Raw genomic sequence first — 24,316 nt, 5'->3', positions numbered from 1 at the left:
TAAGGAGCTGAGTCTTCTGAGAGGGCAGGTAAAACAGATTTTTAAGCTGACAAAAGTTGCGGAAAGAGAGAAGTGCTGGGACGAATACATCTGTTGAGGATCTATAAACGTGAAATCAACTATTCAAAACGGGTTTCACGGAAGAATTTCTGTGCCGACATAGAATGATCCAGTGAAACGGCGAGACTGAGGAAAGTCCTATTTAAATGACATGCGGTCACGGACTGATAAAAAAGGACGACTGGGAATGGTCACACAGTAGCGAAGAGTCCTTTGAGGAACTACTTAAGACAAACTTCCCAACAGGAGATGATGCGGAAGAGTTATGTAACCACGTCTACATTCCTTACACGGAGCGAGAGGTACCAGGATTGGTTACAAATACCAAAATTGAATGGACAATAAAAACGTTTGTTATATTCAAATCACCGGGCCCAGATGGGATTTCCCTGCTATGCTGCAGACAGATAAACATTGAGGGATGCATAAAACTGAACCACGTCCCGCAATCTTGGAGAACAGCTCGAGTAGTCTAACTACCGAAAGCGGAAAAGCCAGTCGTCTGCACCCGAAAGACTACAGGCCTATCAGTTTGACATCTTTTATACTCAAAACCCTAGAGAGATTAATAGATGTGTATATAAAATCAAAAATAAACGGGGAATTATTCTCATCAGCACAGCATGCTTACACCAAAGACAAGTCAGTCGATACTGCATTGCATGGGGTGGTTATGAATATAGAGACGTCCCTGGAACACCAGGAATATGCCCTAGGTGTTTTTCTGGACATTGCCGGATCAACAGTGTCTCGAAAAGAGCAATTATGGACAGTTCAAACTCGATTGAAGTTCATCCAGCTTTAGCAAATTGGATCGGCTTCAAGTTAAGCTGCAGAATGATCTCATCGCAATGGGGTTTGTGCGAAGCAACGAAATCTGTAAACAGAGGAACGCCGCGTGGTGGGGTTTTATCACAAATGCTGTGGACGCTGGTTATAAACCAATTGATTAGGCGGCTCGATGGAGGACGAGTCAAACTTACGGCATATGCAGATGACGTTTCTGTCATCGTGAGCGGCAGATGCCTAACAACAAGCAGCTCTCTGATGGATCAGGCACTTCGGGATGTGCATGTCTGGGCATCTGGAATCGGGTTAACCGCCAACGCGAAAAAAAACGATTTAGTAATTTAAACTAGGAAATATAAGGTCCCTTATTGGACTAAACCTAAGCTCAGATGGGTAATCCTATAAGAAAAATATAGTACAAAGTATCTAGGAGTTATACTAGATAGTAAGTTTTTGGAGTTTCCGTGTGGAAGAGAGAGCGAAGAGAGCCTCCGCGGCACTGTATGCATGCAAGAGGATGCTAGGATGCACGTGTGGCTTATCACCCAAACTCTCTCGTTGGGTATTTACAGCAATTGTGAAACCAATACTTTACTATGGAGTTCTTGTTTGGTGGACAGTCACACAAAAAAGTACGTATACCAAAAAACTTAAGGGGGTATGCAGAATATCAATGATTAGCATAACGGACCCCTTAAAACCAGCCAACAGCAGCATGGCATGCCATTCTACACATCCCGCCCGTAGACCTAACGGCCAAAAACATCGCTTTAGCAACGGCAACTAGGCTCAAGGCCTCGGAGCAGCTTGAGTGCAGGCCACATGGCCACAGCAGTATAGCGCCATCTAATATCGGGAAAACGGAATTTATGGTCCCGTGGCTGAGCTTCGAAAGAGATATTGGGGCCACAAGTGATCCGAGGGTTGGTGCCGGTGCGCAGAAATCGCATAACATACTATACACGTGTATAAGGATGGTTCAAAAAGAATGGTAGGCGTTGGGTCTGCTGTTTACTGTGTCGACCCAAAAATAAGTATATCCTACAGGTTGCCAGGTTACTGCAGCGTTTTCAAGCGGAAATTATAGCAGTGAAGAAAGCAGCAGAAATGAAGGAAGCGTACTTAAGCTGCAGTCGCGTTAATTTTTATGTTCATAGTCAGGCTGCGATTAAGGCAATAATCTCACACAGTACTTCATCAAGAAGTGTTTTGGAATGCAAAGGCGCATTCGGAAAACTTCGCTCAGGCGGGTTGACCACGTTATCCCCAAAATCAAAATCCCCAAAACAAAATCCCCAAAATCAAAATCCCCAAAAACAAAATCCCCAAAACAAAATCCCCAAATAAAAATCCCCAAAATCAAAATCCCCAAACTCCTAATCCCCAACACAAAATCCCCATTTTATGTGTGAAATAAATTCAAATTAGGTTTAAAATTGCCGCGACCAAAAAAGGCTGATAATCCATTACAACTTTCTGCATATAAACTTTCTGCTTATAAAAAATAACCATGGGCTACGCCATGCCAAGTCCGGGTGTGTAGTATAACCGTGGCTACCACCACGGTGATGTCCTTCTGCGTAGTACACGCTTCTGTTAGCTTGTTCGAATTAGAGCGACTAGCAGTCCTATATATGGATAAGTAAAAATATGTATTGCCAAAACGTGAATATATAGTTATACATACAAAAATATGAATGAAAGAGGAAAGAGATATCGCTATTTTTTCCATGGTCATGATGTTTATCATAGCGCTGGGATTTTGTGTTTGGGGATTTTGATTTTCGGGATTTTGAATGTGGGGATTATGTGTTTGGGTATTTTTTTTTTCTTTGGGGATTTTGTGTTTGGGTATTTTTTTTTTGGGGGATTTCGTGGCACTCCCCGCTCAGGCCGGTTCCCGGTCATAAAGGGATAGAAGGTAACAAAAAGGGCGATGAGTTGGCAAAGGAGGGTGCAACATTCGCTGAGTCGACGATCGACGTTCCAATCCGTATGGCGGAAATCAAAAGGAGACAGGAGTTGCATATTAATCAAACAGGAAAGGCCTGGACTAAAGCGCGGACCTGCAAAATTTCTAAGATCATGTGCAAAGCCTATGATATTAGACTGGCTCATATATCTGAAGAGAGAAAACTTAAGGCTCGCGATGGGCATACTGACTGTACACTGCCTTCTGGCGTCACATTCTTATAAGTTAGGCCTCAACAGTAACAGCAAGTGTAGGTAGTGTGATCTGCAGGAAGAAACTGTTGAGCACGTTCTGTGGTCATTTCCTGCGCTCGCCAGGTCAAGGCTCCAGGTATTAGGGTCGGCAAAGTTGCCAGATCTCGAGGCAGTAATTAAGCAGGGTCCTAGAAAACTGCTATTATTTGCCAAGAGGACGGAGATATTCTATAACATATTTCCTGGCACCTGATTGGGGTTCTTCCGTTTGGTCGTCAAACAAATTCTGGTAAGACTATGGACATATTCAATCTATGTGAGGTTTTTATTGATCGGCCAGTTCAACCTAACCTAACCTAACCTAACGTCCGAAACACGCCGACCGAAGTTTTGCTGACACAGCTAGAATAAGTTTATATTAGCAGCTAATTTAGAGTTTTAAACGACGGTGTTAATTGAGAGTTAAGTAAAGCCTTTTGACCACAAAATTCACTTTTTTCGAAACAGATAATTTATATGTCGAATCTTCCATAATAATTATTTTGCTCTTCTGATATGTAGCGATGCGCTGGTGGTTATACTTTTTATTATTCCTCGCGTGTACGACTTGTCTACGCACTACAAACTGTCCTAAAACAACTTTTGCTTTTCAAGGCTTCCTATTCACCTTTCCTAGCCCACAATTGATTTTACTTTAAATTATTGCGTAGTTACTTTGCTCAAACAGGTATTATTTGGCAAGTGGCTTACCAAACAAGGGCTTTTCCAAACAAGTGCGTTTCCAAGGGAGTGCCACGAAATCCCCAAAAAAAAATAATACCCAAACACATAATCCCCAAATTCAAAATCCCCAAAATCACAATCCCCAAACACAAAATCCCAGTGCTATGATAAACATCATTACCGTGTAAAAAATAACAATATCTCTTTCCTCTTTCATTCATATTTATGTATGTATAACTATATATTCACGTTTTGGCAATACATATTTTTACTTATCCATATATATGACTGCTAGTCGCTCTAATTCGAACAAGCTAACAGAAGCGTGTACTACGCAGAAGGACATCACCGTGGCGGTAGCCACGGTTATACCACACACCCGGACTTGGCATGGCATAGCCCAGGGTTATTTTTTATAAGCGCGGCCGAAGGCCGCCTATGCAGAAAGTTGGTATGGATTATTAGCCTTTTTTGGTCGCGGCGATTTTAAACCTAATTTGAATTTATTTCACACATAAAATGGGGATTTTGTGCTGGGGATTATGAGTTTGGGGATTTTGATTTTGGGGATTTTGATTTGGGGATTTTGTTTTGGGGATTTTGATTTTGGTGATAACGTGGTAAACCCCTTTTCCAAACAAGTGTACCACTATTACTCTGCTCTGGCAATACATAGTTGTCAGATATATCATTAAGTCACACGTCCTCGTGTGGCTCTGTTGGCACTCGGTCAGTCCTGACCTAGGTATATAAATTAAGAAGCCATACAATTTCTTGTTGCCATCCTACAATGTCACACGTCCTCGTGTGACGGCCTTTGTCTTCATATGCCTCCATCAGCAATAGTGAATCCAATGCTTTTTACTTTTATTTTCTGAGATGCTTCCTTTTCCGGCATACACATTCATAACCAATAACTCATATTCAAAGCTTTTCTCAAATATATTCTTATGAGATTCTTGCTTCCAGCATACACACTCATAACTAATAACTCATATTCAACGCTTTTCTCAAATATATTCTTATCAGATGCTTACTTTCAGCATACACACTCATAACTAATAGCTCATATTCAACGCATTTCTCAAATATATTCCTGTGAGAAGAATAAACGTATTAGAATGGTTTTTTTTAATCTTTATTAATCGCTTACATATTCTATTTCTATTTCACCATCAGGCATTTTGCGTAGCGGTCATGGGAGTATTTAAAAGTTTAAAAGGTCGTCAAAAACTTTCAAATTATTGTTTGTGTTGGCTTTCTGGTTTTTGATCTTGCTGTAACTTTTAGTAGTTTGCATGCTTCCACTGACTTTTCTTTAAAACTTTTAACATTAATTTTCTTTTCCAGCTATGTATTCCTTGGGGTACTAATTGTGATATTACTACCAATTCGGTTTTAATAATGGGTATGTAACTATTTACCAGAAGATTAAGTAAGTTTACTATTGAAGTGGAATTTGCTGCTTTTCCTGTTGGGTGAATTTTGAAATTGCTACTGCTTCATGATTATCTTTGATTTGTTCAAAGATATCAAAAGCATCCAAAAAAATTATGCAGATTCTTGGTTTACCATCCAACTCGAGTAGCACTGATGAAGCCGTCTTAATGAATTCTACTACTATTTGTGGCATTTTGACGTTTGTGTTTGGTAATTTAACTATTTCAATTCTTTTATTTTCGTCAATTAGTGGAGTCTGACTGGAAGAGGACTCTGATAAGAGAGTATTGAAATCAATTTGCAAATCTTCTTCAACAGTAGTTGCGAGTGAAGATACTAAATTATCTCTAACACTCGAAAAAATTTGATGTGCCTCAGTTTGGTGATTTTTTGTGAGTATTGTACTTACTTTACATATTACTTTTCCTAAATTGTTCAACGACTCTAAAATGATTGCGAGGTGTTTCGCTACTGTTTCAGATTTTATTCTGATATTTTTGTTACTACTTTCCGCTTTTATTTTTTATTCTGTTTAAGTGTTGTAGATTTCTTCCCATTGAATCATTTCTTTGTGTGGGTTACTAATAGCTCATATTCAACGCTTTTCTCAAATATATTCCTGTGAGATGAAAAACATATTAGAATGTTTTTTTTTAATCTTTATTAATCGCTTACATATTCTTTTTCTATTTCACCATCAGGCATTTTGCGTAGACGGTCATGGGAGTATTTAAAAGTTCTCTTCGATTTCAGAACAGAAAGAACATATCTATCGCCATCTGACTGCTGCAAAATACCTGAAGGTGCGTTCAATACACAATGATCTGCACGCAGACTTGAAGAACTATTCGGTTTGTTATTTGATTCCTTTTCCTTTGAGACTGTTGGGCATCGTGAAGCATAATGACCAATTTGACGACAACGAAACATGTAACACCGAAGACGATGAATAAGAAGTTCTCTTATCGCTACAACAACAACAACAACAAGTTCTACTAATAGATTTGTTGATTGTTGTATTTTTCTTACGATTTGACTTATTGTTGAGTCGACACACTTCGGCCTTATGACCATACTTTCCACATTTATTGCACTTGAAATTGGTGTAGGCAATTTTTGTCTCTTAAAATTTACGTCATCGTAGCCGTTCACAACTGGCGAAAGCTTCCTTTTGATCGTAGACATCGCTTTCAATTCCCGTTATAACTGATTTCTCGAACAAATATTTGTAGTAAAAGCAGGGCGTTGAATCCGTGAATCGAATAAACGTAATGAATAAAAATACCATTTGTATTGTTCGCTATTGTGGTCGAACAGAATTGATTCTTTATTGACAAAATTGGTTATTTTATACAAATATTTCCTCTATACTAGAATACCTATTTACACTAATACTTACAAACTAAATGTACATAAATTCATATATGCAAGTGAACATATAGAGTCAGATTGCAAGCCAACGAACTATTTAGATACATATACTCATATGCATATATGTATGTACTCAGTTCGCCGGGCAATGCAACTACTTCACAAACGTGAACAAATATGAATCGTATATGTACGCAAGAATGTATAAATACTTATTGGATTAAAGTGAATTGCACTCTTTATTTTGGGTAATGGTATTCGGCTATATGTATGTATGTATAAGACAATTGAATATAGTGTAAGCAGAATGAATTTCACGTCATACTACACCATCCGCTTTTGAAAGAATGGCCATATCTTGGTTATTATGTAAGGCTATTCAAGCGACATAATTAAATTTTGAATGTGGCTATTTTGTATCATTTTACTTTATGAACCACTTAAATTTGCTTATGTTTATAACATTGCAATGGTTTATTCACATTCAAGTGTTGTGCGGCTGTAATTTATGATATAATGGTAATTTGATGCCAAAAAGAAATAAATTTATTTGTTTATGTAGTTTTTATGTTTTTTCTCTTTGATTTGTTTACATTTGTTTTTTACATGTGTACATATTATGTAACGAATACTTAACGAAAATTATGAGTAAAGTGGAATGCTTTTATTTAGTTAAGTGTATGCTGTTGTAATTGGATTTTCTAGTTAGACTGTTTTGTTTATTAATAATTTAGATTTATAGTAGTTTGAACCTATTTTTATGAATTATTATTTTCTTATCTTTATTTGTGCTATCTCTACTTTCTATTCTATGAGGAATTAACGTAAAATTGTTATTCTTATCAATATTTTTTATTCTATAGGATCATTTATATGTATTATCTAACTTATGACCGGTTTCATCTCTAACTAATACTAATAGCGTTTTCTTTTCTGAAATAAATTGTTGCCTAAGTAAATGGTAAAGCCTTAATAGAGTTACTCCTATCCCAGAAAGTTTTGAATATTTATAGTGCATGCAAAGAACGTAAATGGCTACCCCGTGTATCAGCTGATTTTCACAAACGTGCTGTCAATGATAATAAAAATTCATTAGCAATTATTTCCTTCATTTAAATTTTCTTCGCTAAAAATTTGTGAAGTTACGAAAATAAATTGTCACGATCAGCTGGTCTAGCAGAGTTGCACTGCCATTTTATGCAGGGTAAAAGTGTAGCGCTTTAGCATTGCGAGCAGGCAACAGTTTTCACAAAAGAGCGAAATGCTCCGTAAAGGCGTTACCTGCTTTTTAGAATAGAACAAAATATATCTACAACCCTTGCGCGGCGTACAAAAAGCGTAGGGCAGAACCCTGAATAGTAGACGGTATTGTATTGTAACAATATGAAAAATATTTGAGGTATCATCCCAATCGTCTTTGTCACTTGATATGTAAGAACGCACATATTCATTGAATGTCCTATGGCTGCGTTCAACAGTGCCTAGAGTTTGACGATGGTAAGGTGTTGAGGTTTTATGCTCAATTTTAAGAAGTTTGTACAATTCCTCAAATAAACTATTTTTGTATTCGGTTCCCATATCTGTTATGATTATTTTCATACAACCATAAATCAGAATTAAATGCTCAAATACGGCCTTAGCAACTATTACAGCATGTTTGCTCTGAACTGGAACTACAACTAGGTATTTAGTTAGATCACTTATAATAGTAACGGCATATTCATTTACGTTTATCGATTTCGGTAATGGTCCGATTTAATCGATTTGTACTATCTCAAATGCTTTCGGAGGTGTCTCCGTTATGATCATTGGCTCTTTTATGTGTTTATTGGTTTTATTTTTCTTACAATGGATGCAGTTTTTTTATATACTTTCTTATATAATTTTTCAATTATATATTATATATTATATTAGCTATATTTTTGTTTGGTCTTGTTTGTCATGCAATTTATTCCTGGGTGGCCAAAAACAGGAACGTCATGATATTTATGAAGAATTTCTTTAATTTTGTCGACATTTGTCATATGCATAACTTCTGGGGCTAATGCAATTGCTAAATTTTGAGAACTTGGGAACCTATTTCCTTAAATTTGCCTACTCGAGTATAATTATCTTTGAACAATTTGTCTCTTAAGGACAACTGTATTTTTACATGTACTAAATTGTCGGCTTCTTTCATAAGCCTGGTAAAGAGTGGTCCTAAGTCAATCTCATCCTCAACAATTAGGTTGCTTCTATTTGTTGTGCTACAAATTTTCTTTCCTGATTTGAAATATAATTTCGGAGGATTGAAAACGAGCTCGACACGTCTTCTTACTTCAAATTTATTAAGCGATTCATATACTACAGGGTTCTCATCACTTAAAGTTTCTTCATTTCTGTTGTTATTATTATTTTTGGCTGGTTTTCTGGTTTTTGAGCTTGTTGTTACTTTTATTAGTTTGAATGCTTCCACTGACTTTTCTTTAAAACTTTTAACATTAATTTTCTTTTCCAGCTATGTATTCCTTGGGGTACTAATTGTGATATTACTACCAATTCGGTTTTAATAATAGGTATGTAACTATTTAGCAGAAGATTAAGTAAGTTTACTATTGAAGTGGAATTTTCTGCTTTTCCTGGGTGAATTTTGGTATAGTCAGTTAAAATTAATTACTGGTAATTTCATTTTTTCTTTCTATATTGCCCTAAACAGTAACAGCAAATGTAGGTAGTGTGATCTGCAGGAAGAAACGGTTGAGCACGTTCTGTGGTAATTTCCTGCTCTCGCCAGGTCAAGGCTCCAGCTATTAGGGTCGGCAGAGTTGCCTGATCTCGAGGCAGCAATTAAGTTGGGTCCTAGAAAACTGCTAGTATTTGCCAAGAGGACGGAGTTATTCTATAACATATGTCCTGGCACCTGATTAGGGTTCTTGGTCGTCAAACAAATTCTGGTAAGACTATGGATACATTCAATCTATGTGAGGTCTTTACTGACCAGTCAGTTCAACCTAACCTAACCTAACGGCTGGAACACGCCGCCCGAAATTTTGCTGACACAGCTAGAATAAGATTATAATTATTTCATTTATTTATTTATTTATTACGACTCTATTGAGTCTAGATCAAAACAAATTTCTACAGAGTAGGCTTAAAACTAATTACAAGTAACTTAAGCCTATAGGAACTCAAGGGATAAAGCATATGCTTTCATTCATTCATAATAAGTTTTAAAAGTAAACGGAAACAAAAGTAAAATATAAATAAAGAGGGGAAAAAATATTTAAAACTGCAGAGAGAGAAAAAAAAAATTATTTATAAATATGAGATAAACTCTTTGCTATAATCTAAGAAGTAAAAATAGTTTTATAATATTCAAACAAATTTCTTTTAAATCTAGTTATGCTTTGCATTGCTTAATGTTATTAAGTAATTCATTAAAACATTTTATTTTAGCCCTTTGTTATAAAGATTACATTTATCTGACTCACATCTGAACGAAGGTAATTTAAAATCATTTCTTCTGCGAGTGTCTATATTGTGTATATCATTGCCATACTTTATATTGACCCTTAAGTATTCTGGTGGGGTACCATCTACAATGTTTTTAACAAATATCAATGTGTAATAAAGGTGCTGTTGCTTAACACTTAACCAGTTAAGAGCCGACAACATGTCCCTGATGGGCGTGTCATAGCGCTTACGAAGAATGAATCTCATTGCTCGATTTTGTTGTGTTTGCAATTTATAAATTTGGCTATCATTCATTATAAAAAATATGGTTGGGCAATAATTTAATATAGGTTAAATTATTGCTTTGTATACCATTATTTTGTACTTCCTCTTTAGAAATTTGCAAGTGCGTTGCATAAAATATACCTTTGTTGCAATTTTCCTGACGGTGTAATCGACATGATCATTAAAACTTAACTTTTCATCGATTTTAATACCCAGATATTTAATACTTGATATTCTTTCTATAGTTTGATGGTTTATATTTATGTTATTAAGGTCATTTACATCGAAATTTCTTCTCGATATGACCATCAATTTTGATTTGCTTATATTAAGTTTAAGTTTGTTCAAAACAGCCACTTATATATTTCATCCAAATCATATTGTAGCTTTGCAGCCATCTCGCTCACATTTACACCGCCTATCATTATTAATGTATCATCCGCGAAAAGCTTGATATCACAATACTTTATACAATTTGAAATATCATTTATATATATATTAAATAATATAGGCGCTAATACTGATCCTTGTGGCTGTCCAATCGTAATGTTCTTATCTTCAGATACTGACGCACCAACTATAGTTCTTTGTTTACGACTCTTTGTGAAACTTCCGAACCATTTCAGTTCAGTACCACTTATACCGATATTAAATAGCTTTTTTAGAAGCAAGTTTTGATCTATTGTCTCAAATGCTCGGTTGAGATCCAAGAAAACAGCCATGATGTATTTATTGCAATTCAGCTCTTCTTTCCAACGGACAATGACTAGATTTAGAGCCCTTTCGCAAGAGTGCTTTCTCCTAAAGCCAGATTGTTGCGGGATTAATATTTGGTTCGATTCTAGATATTGCACTAATTGCTTTTTTACCACTCGTTCCAGTATTTTTTCCTCATTCGGTAATGTGTTTATGGGCCTCATCTCATCGGCTCTAATTGTATTCGCCACTTTCTCTATAGGCACAATTGTAGAAGTTTTCCATAAGTCTGGAAACACCCCACTTCTCAAACTCTCGTTGATTATTTGCATGTAAAAAGCTCACAATATAGTATCGCATATTTTATGACCCCTTCCGCTAGAAGATTATTTCCGCCTATTTTATATTTAACACTTCTGCCAATTCCACTGGATCACAAATTCCAATTTTGTTCTGCACCAGAGGCGCCATTATGAAATTCCTATGTAAAATCACCCCCTGATTTCGAAAATCAAGGTTATTTTTAATTCTATGGTAACGTTTTTGAGATATTTTCGAATAACGGGTTTTTCCAAAAAAAAAAATTGGGTCAACTTAATCATATATATCTCAAGAAGGAATTCCAAGGAGCAATTCCAAAACGGTTTAAAGCTTTTAAAAGGTAATAAAATTTTCTATAAACTGTGCATACAACACTTTTTGCTAGGCCCTGCAGATTCAAAGATAACGAACAATCATTACGGATTTTTTCCATTTTTTTTGTGAAAATATAAAAAAATTTGTACTTTGCGAGGAAGGATCTCGAAAACTTTTTATTTTTTTGCATATTTGTTTTTTTCTCTCTAAGCTCTGTTTTATTACAAAAAAAAAAAAAAAAATAAGCTTTCATTCAACAAAATCTATGAGCTAATACAAAAGTTATAAGCATTCATGTAAATATTCCCATTTAATACTTAAGTAAGTACCCTACTGGTACATATGTGTGAGTATTCGTATATCAGTTAATTAGTTTTTGCAGATTTTTTTGTTTTCTCTCTAAGCTCTGTTTTATTATATACAATACATATAATATATTGTAACGAACTTGCCGCAAATCCTCTTATTTGCCCTTTTGCTAGGTTCGTATCGCTAAACTGTTGAATAAATAACTCCAATATTGAATAATGGAAAAATGGCCTTTATTAAAATACTTCACAATAACACTCAAACTATGCTTAATAAGCAAACTGATAGCTTAAAGGAAACTGACTTTTAAAATAATACTGCTATTGCTCGCTAGATATCGTCTTAGTCGTAACTGCTTGACAACTCAAATCAAACTGAATTCCAGCGCCTCTACACTTGTTGCCTTATATACTGTCTGATTTCAACGTTGCATCTTCTAGGCGCTTCCAGAATCTACTAGTTCATCAGCTCTCAAACTTCTCAGTGTAACTACAATTGTATAATTTGTATAGCTTCTCTCACACCCCATGCGCTTGTATGTGTGAGCGACACTTCCACAATTATAATTGCCTACATTTAGGAGCATCTCAATAAGATGTCTGCATGTGTTTGGGCATCTCATCTCCGCTGCGTGTACGTACATATGTGTAAACATAATGATTGAATTATTGATGTGAATTCACGTCACTGCTTAGCATCGGCTTAGAGATAGCAGCACCCCTTAGTTTTGCTAATATTCGTAACAATATAATACAAAAGGTATAAGCATTCCATTTAATACTTAAGTACCCTACTGGTACATATGCAGGGCCTAGCTAACTAACTGAAATACGAACACTAACACATATGTGATGCTGTCTATAAAATAATTGTTTAATGATTGAGCAATTTCACGTTCAGCTGTGTAAATTGTGTCATCAATTGAGATTTTATTTATGGTATTTCTAGTCTTCGACATACTTATAAAATTTTTGAGATGGTTCCACATTGCTTTACTATCCCTCATATTAGCGGTGATTTTGCGCTCCATGTATTTTACCTTTTTCACTCTCACTAAACGTTAATATTGATGCTTGATAACTTGGTAGCTTTGCCAATCTCCCGTTACTATTGCAGATATATATATATATATATATATATATATATATTGTATTTTTGCCTGTTTAGCTAACTCATTATCGTACCATTTGTTCATTAATTTAACACTTATTTCTTTAGGATAAGTGAGGGTATTCATAGCATTTGTCAATATAGTTGTTAAGAATGTGACTTTATTATTAAGCTCTAACTGTGAGAATTCAGAGTAGTTATAGGTACTTAAAAGGTGAACTAGATTTTCACTTGAATAATTTTCCCAAGACACAATAGACTTTTTTAAGCGCATTCTGAAAGACTTTTCAAGGTTTATTGTAAAAGATATAGTTTCGTGATCCGATATTTTATGCATATCCATTCTTTTACATGTAATATTGTTACTGTTTGTAAACAGCAGATCTATCAGAGTTTCAACATCTTCTGACTTTCTTGTATAGAAATCTATTTTTTGTGACATAGACCAGGATTGAAATAACTCTATCAGTTGTTTGCTATACGTTGTAGTTCTATACATATTAATATTTAAGTCTCCAATAATTACAGTATTCTCATCCTGGTAATGGCTGTTTAATATTTCGCTAAGATACCTAATAAAATCTGTGTTCGGCCTGAGTGCGTCGTAAACCGGCAGTGGGTAGGCGCACAAGGGTCGATCTTGGAGTGGATGGTTCGCTCAAAAGAAATAAATAAGTACACAAAGAGGAATTCCTCGTTATAAAATAATATTTAATTTGAGTGTGCGGAAATGTAAAAGAGGATACAATATTACCTTTGTGTATAACTGGACGATGGCGATGATGGCGATCCTGGGCGATGTGTGCTGGTTGGCGGTCGATCGAAAAAAAGACCGGTTATCCCGTTGAGGACAACCGCTAAGCCGCGAAAAAGTCCTCTGGTATTAAGGAGGGGAAAAAAAGCCACACACACAACAACCCCCACACATACGTGCATGGGTGCTGACAACCCGCACACACACGTGCATGCGTATGAAACGCATGCATGTGCATGCATGCACACAAATGCGGCGTGAGTGTGGGTGGCTGGAAATATTATTAAAACGTTAGGGAGGGGCGCCGTCAATCAGATAAAAGTTAGGCATTGGGCCTAAACATGCCGCCCCCCTTGCGGTACGCAACATCACAGTCCGCCAAGGATCACCGACCGTGAAGAAGAGAAAAAAAATAAAAAACTTATAATTAATTATATCTAACTTAACATAATGCCGGCCAGTCCGCCGGCTTGGCGGCACGCAAAATGGTTTGCGCAGTGTGGGAGCTTGGTTGCTGCTGCCTCGGTCATTCACCAATTTTCCCGTTATGGTGTAAGGCGTGAGCCAGGTTTGCCTAGAGCTAGGGATTGCGAAAAGAAGTAAGAAGATATACGTGTTCATATTTCTTGCCGTTTATTACAAATTCATTGGAAATTCTATGCTTGTGAATTTTGCATGAAGAAAATTCAATAAAAAATAACTTATTGTAATGATACAAGCTTTTAAAACGCACACCTCCATTGTGAATTCATACAAGTGGCGAATTTTCGATAAAACGTTCACAATAGTGAACAGCGAGTGAGTATTAATATGTTTTCTGTATACAAATTTAAAGGAAAAGCTGATTTGAAACCAATGTGCAATTCATGGCACTTCAATTTAATAACGGCGAACACAAGAAAAAGAAACCTTTCTTCCATTCTCTGGCCCTTCGCGACATCCGTTCTCCCTGTCAGCTATGATTTGACACGTAGGCATGGCAATGGAGGGATAGAAAGATTTTTCACTTGTACGGACTCACAATGCACACCTCTTGCGACTGTGTACAACAGAAATTCAATAAAATAAAAAGGATACAAAGTGTAAAAATTCATGTATTTCGGTCGTTACCGAACATTTTGCTGTTAGGCCTTCGCTGTGCCCGAGAGTACCCAACCGAAGATGGTACTCTGAGCTAACAAAGGGCCAAACGTGGTGGGCAGAATCCCTGGGAGTATTATCTCGGCATATACATCTGTGCCTAGGACGAGGCGGATCGGGGCGGATGAGTAGAACTGCGGATCCGCCAGACGAAGATGTGCGTACGGGGCTGCGATGGCACTGTCGATGCTGGTTGTGGGTGTCGTGCGCCGAAAATTGGCTACGACCGCAGCATGGGTCGCAATCCTTCTGTTCTGTCCGTGTCTTCCTCGGATACGCAGCAGACATCCTGCTTGCCCGCCAATGTTGCTGGTAGGAAGTTGGAGCTCCTGGGCGAGCTCATCCGCAATCACTGTGGTGGGGGAGCATCCGTCGATTAAGGCACGAACGAGGTGTAGCCGCCCCCCTGCTTCTATTTTCACGACCGCGGTGGGGGTGATCGCTACCGTCGGTATCATGGTGGCGGTGGCAGCTGAATGCGGGGCTAGGAGCCCTGCCCGGAAGGCGGACACGGTAGTGAGCTGCAGCGAGTTGGATCCATGACTGCGATCTCGTGGTTGATGATGGGTGTGATATCTTTGTTGCAGGCGAAGAGGCCTTGTCTCCGCTCTGCGATCGCGCGGTGGTTGTCTTCGTTGAGGGTCCTTAGTTTGCCGGCGAAGAGACCGAGTCTCCGCTCGGCCGTCACGAACATGGCGCTGGACTGTCGATGGGTTGTGCTGGAGCCGCTTCCTTTCGTGCTGCAAAAGCGGTCGATACGATATGGCTGCTGGTGTTGTGTTCGGGCGAAGAGACCGAGTCTCCGCTCCGGTTCGGTGGATTCGAGCTGGACGAAGAGGCCCAGTCTCCGTTCCAGCATCTGACGCATATAACGAGATGGAGTCGTCAATCCGCTCACGGGGTGATTCCAGCTCCTCCTCAACTTGTACACTCCATGGTTTGGAGCGGGCTTCGTGGAGTAGCTGTTCCTCTTCATCAATCGAGGAGATGTGAAGCGTCGTGTGATGTTTTTCGCCGCATTTTTTACATCGGCCTTGGCTTGGGCACGCGTTCGAGCGGTGGTCTAGAGCCAAGCAATTTCCACAGCAGCTCCCGCGGATCGCTAAGTAAAGACGCTCCTCGGGTTTTTTGGCCCGAAAGATGGGGCACAGGCGTATGGGATGTTGCTTAAAACAAGAGCGGCATTCCGACGTATAACGCATGACGTTCTTGGCAGCGCTTCGTTGCATAGCGGCAAAGCGACCCATTTTTCTGAAAGAAATGCAATATGTTTGACTGGGTCGAGTCATTCTCGAAAATGCGGGGGCGAATGGTCCCTAGTTGTATTATTGGGGATTTGGGAAATTTTATTAGCGCGCGCATAAGGGGAAACATCTGTCGCTGCATAAAAAAATATTCATATGTGGCGTGCATTATATGCATGGCCTCTTTCCCCGCACGTTATGTGCCTGGGTCTTTAGTGCCTTATTTTGTTTATTTTGTGTCACCCGGTAGCGTTTTAGTTGGCCACGGGCACACTAGTGATGCAGAAAATGAGCATTTACGATTTTCGGTTCACACATTCTTTTGCCGAACCGGGTAGAAAGTGTATAGCGTGGGTTCTTTTGAGTCGCTGTTATTTGTGTTGTTGGTGCTAAAACCCAACAACTTCCCTGCCCGCCACAAAAAAATGTTTGGACAGCAAAATTGTATGCGATGTAAAGAAAAAATAAAAAAAAATGTTCGTTTTGGATGAGGAGAATCATTTGTAGAATGTATCATTTTCCTCTTTTTGTATTACCTTTCGGTAATTTATGAGAGTTGTTTATTCAACCTTTCCCCAAGTACGCTTCTAGTCCGGTTTAATTGATGGGCTTTAGCAAATGGCACGGTTCCCGAAGGGTATTTTGCTCCGGTACCGATTTTTCGGAAACGGGTTCTTCGGTACCCGTTTGCATCATTTTATGCATCCCTAATATAATGTAGATTTAAAACTCGGCATGTATGTACATACGTTGGTATAAGTATATGGGCAGTCAGTGCCCGTACTTTACCGCATTGGTAGTTTGACATACCTTTTTGACCCATTTTTCATTTTCTACTACTTCTGCTACCAACACTTAGATTCTACCAATATTTCAGTATTTTCGCACTGAAAACGCATACTGCGATAATTTTAAAGTATTGAATTGCAGAGCCCACCCAACTAACATTAGGAGGCGATACTGACCAAATCAGTAAATTTTGAAAAAAAAGAGAACTTAAACAGGAAATAAATTTTGAGTAGAGAAATATATTGACTGAGTACGCGAATATTCTCTGCGCTATTTTTCTGTTTTTTTTTCTCTTTTGAATAATTTGAACGACAATAGGAAGTTTTACATAAACGATAACATGCTGAAATTGGTTATTTTTCGGCGGTAATTTTGGTACCTTGGAAAATTGTTGTTGTGATTAGACGTTTTGGTGCATGTTTGTCAGTATTTCACACTCACGATACAGGAAAAAAGTGAGTATCGTATAGGCATAAGCTATGTACATAGATATATACAAATGTATGTAGTTTTGTCTTGTTTACGTGTTTTAAAAGTGTCATTTCCTTGAAATGCTCGTTATTTGTTTTACAACAAATGATTAATTGTTTGTTACAAATATGAACCGTAGCGGTTGTTTTCTTGGTAAAAAACTACCAACTACTACCATTTTCGTTTTTCTCTCACCCACTACCATTCCCTTTATAAAGGTCCGCGCACTGGCATAACATGCCAGACAAAAACAATGAACATTCATGCGCACCAATGTACATTTCTCTGAATTGAAGCAAACGGTAAATGGATCGTTCGATTCATGGCGCCGTTTGTTTCATTCTTTTCGTTTTACGCGTGGTGGAGTACGCTTGCTCCGAAAATTGAATTCGTCGTACTCGTGGGCTTTACAAACGGCAAAGAAGGAAAAAATTCCTTGCTTTTTTTTTTTTTAATACAAACAAAATTTTTTGTGCGCCACGCTATACACAAGTTGACTCGTTCAACAAAATAGCGTTAAAAGGAACTAATAAGAACCTACAAGATCTGGGCAGAAATCCGCCAGCACCAACCGCAAACAGAATGGCACCAAAAAATGAGGATTGCTATATCATCCTCAAAAAACAACAGCAACAACAAAAAACAGCTACTGCCACTGCTGCAGCCTCTGCATTGATGGATAAGTCAAGGGATGTCGCCAGTAGTACCAGCACAACCACATCATCGGGTCACTTAGATGCCGGTGCGTGCAGCAGCACTAGTTCAATAACAAAAATTTATCATTTAAGTTTTCATAACTCCAAAGAGGGTTTGTTGCATCGCAGCAGCATTAGTAGTAGCTCCATTGCCGCGGCAAGCACAATCACTATTACATCATTGGTGGATGATTGTTTAAATTATGACTTGTGGATGTGTTTGCCATTTCGACATTACTATTGCTGTTGTGACCCTGATTACGCAAGAATCTGGACTCTATCTTTATTATTATTAAAATAGCGTGCTGGATAACGTCTGTGCATGTTGTGGCCAACTTTGCCAGAACCAGTATTAACATTACCATTATTTCCACTATTGGTGTGGTGATTTTGTGCTGATGGAGTTATTGTCGGGATCAGGTTTTGGTTCTTGCACAACGTCTTCATTAGTGTTGCCTGTGTTGGCTTTCCAAAGCCGCCTTACCACTGTTGACTCTCGCATTTGCCTCCCTATCATTGTTACCGCGCTTCAAATGCATAAAATGGTACTCTAAACCTAAGTTGTAAAAAAAAAATTACGCGAAGTTGCCAAATCCGTAGGCAAATCTATGCCATTAGCATCTACAGATTTCTTCGTGAAAGTCAGAAAGTCGGTCACCGTGGTGTGATGATAGTGCGCTTCCACTCACACGGAAAATCCTGGGATCAAGGCCTGGAAAAAGTAACATCAAAAAACTTTAGAAAAAATTTGTTTCAATTAGAAAACAAAATTCTGAACGTAGTCGCTTCCCAAGTATTGTATTTATTTTCTTTTTTAACTGAGCCATGGCCTATATTTGATGTTCCTCTTTTTTTTTTTTTTTTTTTTGCTTTATTATTGTTTTTCTATTATTGTTTGCCTATTAGAACGCTCAATTCAGAACCAACAACTTGTGCATATCACCAGCTATTTGCGATGCAAAAAAAAATTAAGCAAAGTTGCCAAATCCGTAGGGAAATCTATGCCATTAGCATCTACAGATTTCTTCGCATTAAAATTAATACGAGCAGTTAGCGGAGTATTTGTGTTATTTGTGCAACTGCGATTACGATTTGTTGGAGTTTTTTGTTGCATTTGTGAGTGCGGTGAATTATTTTGCTGCGAACCGATTTCAGCTGAGTTCGAAGTCGGGGTACGACCATCATATGGCATACTAGGCGAATAAAAATGGACCTCCCGCAATGTGAGCTGTAGCTGTAATAAGAGGTGGTTAAGGGTGGTGCTGTTTGCATATAAATATTACTCGGTGTTGGTGCAAAGGCTGCGGGCGGTGCACATGGTGGTGGATACATATAATGACCGGCGGGCATGAGTGCTGCAGCTGGTGGATGCATGGCGGCAGGATCATAACCGTACGAATAACACTTCTCCGGCATGACGCCATATTGCGGAGGTGCAGGTAAGTTCTGTAATAGCTCTTTGAATTGCTCAAAATATTGTTCCAATTCTTTGGCGGTACTGATATGATGTGGCAAGCCATTAGTATCTGTTCTCCTACCCGAATCATATATGAGCAACCAATCGATCTCATCGTCAGCATAATGATTTGACAAGATTTTCTATGCGCGTATAAGTTTCGGTGGATATTATCTCTGGATCGGGTGTAGGTGTGAGTGTCTCTAAAGTTTTCGCCTCTTCTAAATGCGCTTCCAATTGTAATTTACGTCGCTCTGTAGTGCCACCACAGTCTTTAACTTCACTATCAAAGTGGAAAATATCGGTGAGTTGTTCATAACAATTAGTATCTATAGATTTATAACAAAAAGAATTAGTAGTACTAAAGAAATCCAAATCGATATCTAAAACAAAGTTCGGCGCATCTGCTTCTTTGATAAATTCTTCGGTTTTGATTGGTGCAGTTTTGGTTGTCGGGTCTAAGTTAATGACATGCAATTCCATATCACGCGTCTGCGGCAACTCTTGTACCACAATAATTGCCCTTTTATATGAAGTAGTCCAACACTTATTTTATCATTTTTATGACCAATTTTGAAATTGTATTTCCCTAATGGGATTTGTTGACACCAGGAGTCTTCAGCCAGACGACACGATTGAAGTGACCTGCATAACAAGTCGACATTATCCACTTTTCAATATTCAGTTCGGCCAACATTGTTTTCTACGAGGCACTAGCCGGTATCTCACGTGATATAACCATGTCCGGATGTGAATCAAAATGTACGAGCAAATTATTTTCCAATGGCAAGTGGCGTGTGGCAAAACCGCGATATATAACTTCCAAAACGTCATTGTGATAATCGGTTATAAATATAGGAATGCGTTGAAATTTACGTGGTTGCATATTCTTGGCTGCATCGGCATCTAAACTAAAATCTTTAGAATTGAATATATGCAAGCTACGTTCAGATACTGTGCCTGCCAGCGACGATGTAGACACGTTGCCCAATCTGTTGGCATCCTCATCAACTCCCTTTAATTTATAATCCTCCTCTACCTTGCCAGACAACAACAACAGCAACCTTACCAGCTTCTATGCGTTTGTGTGGTGGTTGTTGCTTCTCTGACTCGACATCTCCCTCAATTGTTACTTTTACACCCGATTTTTAGCCTTTCCAATGTCTGGCGCTTTGGTATCAATTAGCTCGGTAGACACGCTTTCACTTGCCGCCGACGTTGCTTCTTCTGATCCACTTTCAGACATTTCTGGGGCCGCTGCTGTTGCATTTTCTGCTGAATTGCAGGTACTTTTTTCGGATTTTCCTTCCATTTTTTTGTTACCCAAATAATTTAATTGCAACGGAGAAAGATTTTGTGTAAAGCTTTTCTACCGAGCTTCGAGGGCTTCTGGGGGTTCGTTGCTGGTTATTTTGAGCTCGGGCATTTAGTTTGGGGAAGGGTAATGAAAGCGCTCATTAGTGCCATTTGTAGGCTTTGATAAAAGAGAAAATATGAACATTTTGCTAAAGAATAATTAAAACGTTGGAAATTAATAATAGGTAGGTAGAAATTAATAATAGGAGGATATAAAATGCATTGAATACAGGAGATGAAACTTAGGCAGAAACAATCAGCACATGCCGATCTCCCTTTCTGCTTACAATTCTGCGTCCAGATGAAAGAGTTGTCATCGACTTCCCTCAATCTCGACATGTACGACTGAGTGTGTACGTTAGCTTTGGTGTATTGATTGTTAGAACTACCGGTTTTTTAAAAGTACATTCCTATTCAATCGCGCGCTTCCGTATTGCTTATTTATTTGTTTCCATACGTGACCTTTGCGGCTCGACCGCTTTAGGCTAACGTAAGGCAGGCATGCGAGATAGCGAGTTTTGAACTTTTTAAAAATATTTTATCTCAATTCTGTTGCCTTGTGCCTTGGGCCGATGGCATATGCGATCTGTGGCAGACCGTGGGTCTGCGTTAGGGTTATGGTGCCCTCGCTCGGGGTGAGCGAGTGAATTTTGGGATGGTTTTTTTGAAAAATGAAAAAATTGACTTTTGTGGCAGATGGGGGATCTGCGTGAGGGCTTTTCTGGTATCCTCGTTATGGGAGAACGAGTGAGTGGGGCGATTTTTTTTTTTTGAAAATTTAAAAATTGAATGGGCTGCAGAATGCCTTTGGTTTCGGTGGCAGATGCGGGTCTGCCTTAGGGTTGTTGGTTGGCCTCGTTCCGGGTGAACAAGAGCTGGGGTTGATTTTTCTGAACGGTGGGATGTGGAGGAACGGAAGGACTGTTAAGAGGAACTCGTGGTCCTCTCACAATCTATCTCCGAAGGAAGAAGGATCAGTTTGACCAAAGGTCGTCTGACTTGACCCTTCTCGGTTATGAGGTCGACTACACGTACTCGGTTATCTTCGCCGGGGTGTACGTTGACGACTCTACCTAACCTCCATTCGTTGGGAGATAAGTTGTCCTCTTTGAGGACGGCGAGATCTCCCACTTGTATGTTTTCTTTGGGATGCTTCCACTTCACTCGTTTTTGAAGTTCGGATAGATATTCCACCTTCCATCGCTTGCAGAAAGTATGATGGAGGGCTTTGAGTTTCTGCCACCGATTTATCATCGAGGCAGCACTCTCACTGGCATCTGGTTCTGGTGGAGCCAGCAGGTGGCTGCCGGTTATGAAATGTCCTGGGGTTAGTGGTTCCAGATCCGTTGGGTCGTTTGACCCTGGACTAAGAGGGCGCGAATTGAGGCACGCCTCAATGCGGCACAAAAGTGTTTGGAACTCCTCCATAGTATACTTATGGGGAGACGCGACCTTTTTGAAGTGGCTTTTGAAGCTCTTCACTCCCGCTTCCCACAAGCCGCCCATATGTGGAGCGCCAGCGGGAATAAAATGCCAAGTTAATGCTTGATGGCTATACTTGGAGACTGTTTTGTCTCGGCTTTCTGCCAGGAAGGCTTTGAATTCCGATCGTAGAGATCTGGAAGCTCCGACAAAGTTCGTACCATTGTCGGAGTAGATGTTCTTCGGACATCCTCTTCTCGCGATAAAACGCGAAAAGGCCGCGAGGAAGCCTGGGGTACTAAGGTCACTAGTGGCTTCTAAATGGATGGCCTTAGTGGAGAAACATACGAAAAGGCATACGTAGCCTTTTGACAGTCGACATCCCCTACCGCGGTAGCTTTTGATGTCGAAAGGCCCTGCAAAGTCTACCCCGGTATTGGTGAACGCGCGGGTAAAAGTAGTCCGCTCACAGGGAAGGGTCCCCATAAGTTGGGACTGTGCCTGCTTTCGGTGAATAATGCAGGTTTTGCAATTGTGGATGATGGCTCTGATCATGGTCTTGACATTCGGTATCCAGTATTGGGTTCGGATGAGACGGAGCATGAGCTGGTTCTCGCCATGAAGGGAGTCATGATGAGCCATCATAACTGTAAGGCGAGACAGCCTACAATTGTAAGGCAAGATGATCGGATGACGCTCGTTGTATGACATGTCTCTTGACGCCCCTAGACGCCCCCCTGTTCTAATAATATCATCTTTGTCGATATATGGATTTAGGGACAGTATTTCACTCTTGCGATCGATAGGTTTCCTATTTTTTAATTTTAAATATTCTGTCCCGTAAAATTGTTTCTGGCAGACTCGTATTAATGCTTGAGTCGTTGCCTTAATTTCATCGGCTGAGATTATGCACGACCTTTCGGGGAACATTGCTTTAGTTTTTGGGTGAGTTCGTTTATAAAATCTCCTAACATAGGATAGAACCTTCAAAGCCCTGGGTAAATTTGAAAAACGATCGAGAATATCTACATGATCTACCCTTGTCGTGGCATATGTTTGTGCCCTCTTTTCCTCAACGGACGTTTTGTATTCGGTCTCTTGTGCTGGCCAGTGGGAATTGTCTTCTTGCAGCCAAGAAGGTCCCTGCCACCACAACGAATTGTTGGTCAACTCTGATGCCAGTAGTCCTCTGCTTCCTAGATCCGCTGGATTAGATTCCGAGTCCACGTGAAGCCAGTCCTTGCTACCGACCATATCGATGATCTTAGTGATTCGGTGTGCGACGAAGGTTGACCAGGAACAGGGCGGCTTTCTTATCCATGCGAGTACGATGGTTGAATCCGTCCAGAGGTGAACTTTTACGGGTCCCAAATGAATATTTCGGAATATTGATTCCATCATTTCTGCGAGAAGCACGGCGCCGCAGAGTTCTAAACGTGGTAGCGAGATGGCTTTCACTGGAGCTACTCTGGTTTTTGCTAAGAGTAAGTGAATGAAAACCTGATCGTCTCTTTTTACGCGCATATATATCGCTGCAGCATATGCTTTCTCGGAAGCGTCACAGAAGCCGTGGATTTCTATTTCGCCTTCCGGGGAAAAATTTACCCACCGCGGTATCCGTATGTTATCTATTTCGCCATAGTGTTGGGTGAAGGTTTTCCACCGTTCTAATGTATTTGGTGAGACAGGCTCATCCCATCCGGTGCCTTCTAACCAAATATTCTGCATTAATATTTTTGCTACTATGACCATTGGTGCAAGCCAGCCTAAAGGGTCGAAAAGTTTGGCTATCGCGGATAGGATTGCGCGTTTGGTGATGTTCTCGCCCTTTTCTAAAACTCCTGCGGTGAAGTAAAACATGTCTGAATGCGCGTTCCATCGTATTCCGAGTACCTTCACCGAGCTAGCCTCTTCAAACGCTAGGAAGTCCTCGCTGAGCAAATCCGTTTTGGGGATGTCCTGAAAGACTTCC

General features: G+C 39.3%; 1 protein-coding gene and 1 pseudogene across 3 annotated transcripts in view; one reads left to right on the top strand and one right to left on the bottom strand.

The window, feature by feature from the left end:
* LOC137235799 (axin-like) overlaps positions 1–24,316 on the top strand; it is a 647,628-nt gene that overhangs the window by 512,558 nt on the left and 110,754 nt on the right. The window lies entirely within an intron of this gene.
* Positions 19,304–20,878, bottom strand: LOC137235801 (UPF0489 protein C5orf22 homolog; annotated as a pseudogene).

The sequence above is a fragment of the Eurosta solidaginis genome, unplaced genomic scaffold (assembly GCF_040869045.1).
Source record: "Eurosta solidaginis isolate ZX-2024a unplaced genomic scaffold, ASM4086904v1 ctg00001082.1, whole genome shotgun sequence".
Lineage (NCBI taxonomy): Eukaryota > Metazoa > Arthropoda > Insecta > Diptera > Tephritidae > Eurosta > Eurosta solidaginis.
This window is presented reverse-complemented; position numbering and strand designations above follow the sequence as displayed.